Genomic DNA, 6,472 nt, shown 5'->3' on the forward strand with positions numbered 1-6,472 from the left:
ATCCACTGTGGTAAATGCTTGGTGTTACCTGCCAAGCAAGGGGTTGAGACGGTCTGCAGCTGCCCTTCCTCAGCCAGCTCAGTGGCTGTGTGTGCTCCAAGCCATGACAAAGTGAAAGCACTGATGGAAGTCATCTGAAACCTAACAGTTTTCAAAAAAAAAAAAAAAGCTTTCATTCCTTCAACAGCGGAGAACATTTTAAACCTCATAAATTCTTAAATAAAGTTTATAAAATACTTTTGTAAGACAGATCTAAGACAACTACAGCAATTTATTGCAGGATATGGAACATATTCTTGGATTCCCGTATTACAAATAGGTAAGGTCAAGACCCCCAAATGTACAATTTGTAATCAAAATTAGTGAATCTAACAATGACATTCCATTATGGTTTACCGCTTCATATCATTAGGGTAACATTCAACAGTCATTTCAACTTTTCAACTTTCCAGTGGTCCAGAACATTTTAAGAGATACTGTAAATGAGTCTGATTAACTGCTGTTAATCTTAAAGACATTTGCAGTGTAATGTCTCTGAAAAGATCTGCAGATTTAAGGAATGTGGAAAGAAACCTTTTGACTCCACCCTCAAAGCTGTAAGTGTTGGTGGGCATGACAGAGTGACTTGGAAAGCATTTCTGAAAATCTTGTTAAAGGAAGGAATTAGGCATTGGCCCTGGTTCTCCCCTTCTGGAGTTTTCTATGGTAGCATAACTAAGACTATTTCCTTTTATCTTTCAATTAATGTTTAACAGATAATAATAATAACTAAGACTATTCATTTTATCTTTCAATTAATGTTTAACAGATAAAATAAATATTCCAGGAATGGTTTAGATACTATTGATCCTGCTCTGGAGCAGAGGATGGCCTCTATGACTCCTGTTGACTCCAGTCCATTTCCTGTTGTACTACAGTGCCCTCATTTCGCGCACACACACATACACCTACCTCACCCCCCCCTCACGTCCACCCCTCCCCCCCACCCTATGATTTATTCCTCCTGAAAAAAATCCAAAAATATGTGCCAAAAAGTGTCTGTGCGGTAGATAGGAGGAGTTACTGACTCAGAGTGAGATCCATAATAGCTTTCTGCTGTGGAAGGGCCCATGTAAGACAGCAATTAAAATGGTGAAGAAGGGTGCAACTCTTAATTTCTGACTACTTCTGGGGTGCAGGCACATAACTATGTCCATGGGAAACTGCCTGGAACACCTCCTAAGATTAGGCAACTCATTCACTTCTGTGAAAATTGCATATTGGGTGAGTCACTTGTTTAAAGCACAGCAGGAAACATTAATGCTATTGGCCTGGCTTTCCTGTAATTGTAAGAAAAGTTTAGAGCACTCACCAAGGATGTGAGGAACTTGGATGCACCTTCTTGTACCTCCAATAGTTCTATTTGTCTTACCCAACTTGCAGGGACATGGATTCATCACGCCTTGAATCAGTGTTATGACTCAATTAAAAAATGTGCCTTCCCATATTTTTACCTATTTTATCCAATGCAGATTTGATGTAAGATATAATGAAGAATGGGATACATGAAACAGTCACCCACTCACAGTCATACTAAAGTTTTCTCTTCCTTTCTGTGACTGAATAAATCTGTGACACTTTGTAGAGTGTCAGAGTCCTGAGCACAGAGAGGTTGTGAGGCAGGGTCCAAATGCAATATGCACCTTGCAGCTTTGTTCATCTGGATGGCTGCAAGTCTATCACATTTTCCTGCAGATGCTTAACAATGGATCCTAGATACATAAAAACGTGTAGATATAATGCCTCATAAAGAAGATTGTTCTTGGTGGTTTATTAGAGTTGCTGTTGAAGCTGTTGCTGGGATAGGGGCTGTTTCTGTCCTTAGGTCAGAAGGAGGGTACTTGCCACTATCTGTCTCTTCATGAGCTTGGTATAGCTTATGTGGAATGAACAACTCAGTGATACCTGTGTTCAGAATGGCTTGATTTCATCCATGAGGAGGACTCGTCTACAATCTGTACTCAGGTTTTACATGAACCAACAATGTGCCCTTGCTGCAAGAAGGTGAATGGTATCCTGGTCTGTATTAGGCAAAACATTACCAACACATTGAGAGAGGTGATCCTTCCTCACTACTGAGCACTGGTAAGGCCACACTGGGAGTACTGGGTCCAGTTTGGGGCTCTCCAGTACAAAAGAGACATGAACATACTGAGGAGAGTCCAATGAATGGCCACTAAGATGATGAATGGGCTAGAGCATCTGTCCTATGGGCAAACACTGAGAGAGCTGGGACTGTTTAGCCTGTAGAAGAGAAGGCTCAGGAGGATCTTTTAAATACGTATAAATACCTGAAGGGAGGCTATAAAGATATGTCGTGGTTTAAGCCCAGCCAGCACCTAGGCACCATGCAGTCGCTCACTCACTCCTCCCCCCTCCCAGTGGGATGGGGAGAAGAATCAAAAAAAGGTAAAACTCATGGGTTAAGAACAGTTTAATAACTAAGATAGAATATAACATTAATAATAATAAAATATAATAATAATAATTATAATAATAATGAAAAGGAGTATAACAAAAAGGGAGATAAATAAAGCCCATGCACAGTGCAATTGCTCACTACCTACTGAACGATGCCCAGACAGTCCCTGAGCAACAATCTGCCCCTCCTGGCCAACTCCCCCCAGTTTATATACTGAGCATGAAGTCCTATGGTATGGAGGGAGGTGTCCTGGCCAAGCTCCCTCCCAGCTTCTTGTGCACCTCCTCACTGGCAGAGCATGGGAAACTGAAAAATCCTTCATTTAGAATAAGTGCTTCTTAGCAGCAAGTAAAACATCAGTGCATCATCAACATTATTCTCATACTAAATCCAAAACACAGAACTGTACGAGTTACTAGGAAGAAGATTAACTCTATCCGAGCTGAAACCAGGACAAAAGGAGAGAGCCAGGCTCTTTTCAGTGGTGCCAAGAGACAGGACCAGAGGCAATGCACAAACTGGAACACGGGAGGTTCCATCTGAGCATCAGGAAACATTTTTTTACTGTGAGGATGACTGAGCATTTGCACAGGTTGCCCGGAAACGTTCTGGAGTCTCCAGCGTTGGAGATATTCAAAAGCTGCCTGGACATGGTCCTGGGCAACCAGCTGTAGGTGGTCCTGCTTGAGCAGGGAGGTTGGACAAGGTGACCTCCAGAGGTCCCTTCCAACCTCAGTCATTCTGTGATTCTGTGATTTGTGGCCTGATTTACTGTAGGATTAAGATTAAGATCTCAAACTAGTTATTCCAGCCCCCATTTTAGTCAGTGGAGAAAAAAAAAAAAAAAGCAATTGCTCTTTTAGGACATGATTCATTGCACATTGGAGTAGTCATCCAAAAATAGGTCAGATGGACTGTGCTGTAAAAGTGCCGATATGACTGTAAAGGAAACCTGAGGTGACCAGCTTAATTGGAGACAGCTACCCTGCAGCTGTCTAGTGTTAGGTAAGATGCATTCCAGCCAAAGATTTAATGGACAAAGTGTACTATACCCTGTATGTTTGCCCAGCACGCTGCTGACAATTGATTGTGGAGGTGCAATAGATAACATACTGCCCAGCTGGGGAAGATGGACAGGATGAGGATCTGGATCAGCGGGTGGGATACTCCATCGGTGTTCAGAATTTTTTTCTTCAACAGTAAATGGGCACTGAGGTCTCAGAAGGACTCGGCTCTGAGGCAGCTGCTGAAATTGTTTCTTGGTGTATAGTGAGACATGCAGCCAGTTCTAAAAGGCTGTTTTTAGATCATGGACATATCTGCCAGCACAGATAAGGACCTGCCTGCCAATTCCAAGCATACACACAGGACACTTACTCAATCACACACAAACATAAACAAACAAACAAATAACCTCCCTCTCCCATAAACTAATCTAGCTTTTTTTCTTTCAGATGGAGAAAGAAGAAACAGCCTGCTATTGTTTTGATTTGTTTTTTTCTTCTTTTCTATTTTTAAATACAAGGAGGGGCTCAGATACTATATTGGAGCTGGAGCTATTTAGACACGTAAATAAAATACACAGATATAGGAGTTAGTTTAGTCCTATCTATCTGAAAAATATACAGAAACAAAATCATAAAACTTTTGCCAGCTTTGTTAAATGAGATTGGAAACCATCCATTATATGGGGGCCTTCAATCTTCACACTATGAATCAACAAAATCAATGAATGTTGGGCTTAATTAGCCAAATTGATTGTATATTAAAACTGATTTAATTACTTCATTGTCATTATTGTAAGGATAAATTTGGCTAAGTCATTTTGGTTTAAAATGCCTGTCTTTCTGTAGAAATTTAGGAGTTTTGGAAGGAGTTGGGGAATGACCTTGTTTAAGATTCAGAATAATGATTGTTTTGGCTTGATATGCCTGGCCCTGTTTTCTCTGCCTTGAAACTTTCTCTCTTCTATTGAGGAACACTCAGAATTAAATTTATTTGAATAGAAAGTGCCCTGAGACTTTCTGTGAGTATTCAAGTAGTGGATAACACGAATTTTTAAGCTGACTTAACAAGTCTTAACATGGCTTCTGATTCATTCCTGACATAGTGGGGCATAATACTGGAGATGTTAAAGTATGTGGAAGATAGCACTGCCAAAGAATGTGCCATAAATGTAAAGGAGAATAATTAAATTAGATCCTCTCAGGATGAACATGCTAAACTGACACCAGAGTGTATGTACAGTATATTAAAAATAAATACTTGTACGACACAGGCAATGATTCAGCTGTCATTTGAATTCAGTGAAACTTTTCATGCAAATTAATCTCAGTGAGGCTACTCATGAGAGTAAGTTACTGATATATTTCTGACCTGAAGCCAGGTAGGTGCAACAAGACTGAAACCAGCCATTTTATTTATTTTATTATTTGTGGTTCAGTGGCTGAGTCAGGTGGCTGGAGTTCTCTTTTTACTGCCGATGTAACGTTGAAAAATTAATTTCACCATTGTGTGCCGCAGTTTCCTTAGTTACAGGTATGAATAGCAGTGCATAACCATCTGTGAAAAAAGCTTTGAGAATTGTAGAATAAAGCATAAGAGTGAAAATTATTTGTATTATTTTCACTGTCAGAGTTCACCAACTTCAGGTTTGTTCCCTTTTGCAGTACTCATACATAGCTCTGTCCAGCTGGTATTTTGGAGGTTATAAACACATACTGTAGCACTGAAAAATATAATTATTTAAGATGAGCTACATGGTATAATGTTAAACAGAACACCAGAATTAATTCAATTTTATCTGTTTTTTTTTTTGTGGTTTTTTTTTTTTTTAAATGGATATTACGAAGAACTTTGTATTGTTGATTTTGTTTATGTTGTGACTATCTACATCTCTGCCTTTCACTGAATAAAATTTCTTGAGCTTTGGCTCAATGCTTTGTAAGGCCACCCATACAAGAGCAAAATGGTTGGGAACTCCAGCCCACTGACTGGGATTCAGTTCCAGATTAAGACCTTTGTGTTCAAATGTCTCTGTGTGAAATAGGGATCTGTGCTGCCATTAATAGTCGAGGTGTGGTTAAAACACTTGGTAATGCCTCCAGAATGACCTGACTAACTAATGGAGACTGGTTTCAGCCATCTGAACAGAGGTATCTTGCATCACTTTTGGATGGTGTGAGCCTGGCCCATAGTTGTCATTCGAGAAAGGTGTGGGTCTCATCCGAGTTCCTTGTCATACCTGCCTACCAAATGTAGATGCCTTAGACATCCTAGAGCATCTGATGGTGGGACATGACAGTAAGGTGACTGTATCCCTCTGTCCAGGTTTGATTCAGTCACCATCATGTAGGGTCCTAGTGTCATTTGAGGTGAAAGAGAGTACCCAAGACCCCTGTAGGGGGCTGGCAGATATGGTTAAAACTGAGAGAGAAATATGCCCTTCTGGAGTGACAGCTGAGAGCCAGCAGGATACCCTGGGTACTAGCTAGAGCTAGGTGTCTGCCTGAGTGATTGAACTGAGATGAGTCTAACGTAGGTTGTGCTGAACTGCTCTCCAGGCTCCACTGTCTGCATTGACTGGATTGGTATTGATCATAATGGAAAGACATCCAGCTTTTGTGAAATTCTCTAAATTTGGGCATGTTAGTCCTGAACTAAATCCTACTTTTTTTTTTTTTTTTTTTTCTTTTTTGCAGTTTTGGACACTAGACTAGAGTATTTCAGCTGCTAGGGACCTAAAACAGTCTTCTAATGCACCTGGCTGACCACTTCAGAGCTGACAAAAAGTTAAAGCATTATTTCAACCTTCAAGTAATCCTTTTTTAAAACATGTCTTATTTCTTTTATAGCACATTCTCTGTGTTCTTTTTCCTGAAGATTTTTTTTTTTTTTTATAAACTACAATAAAACATTGCTTTCCAAAGTGATGTTTCCAAATATCACTTTCTGCTATAGCAAGTGAACTTCATCAGTGGCTGTCAGGGAAAGCAAATATGGCAAAAAGAG

The sequence above is a fragment of the Athene noctua genome, chromosome 1 (genome assembly GCF_965140245.1).
Source record: "Athene noctua chromosome 1, bAthNoc1.hap1.1, whole genome shotgun sequence".
Classification (NCBI taxonomy): domain Eukaryota; kingdom Metazoa; phylum Chordata; class Aves; order Strigiformes; family Strigidae; genus Athene; species Athene noctua.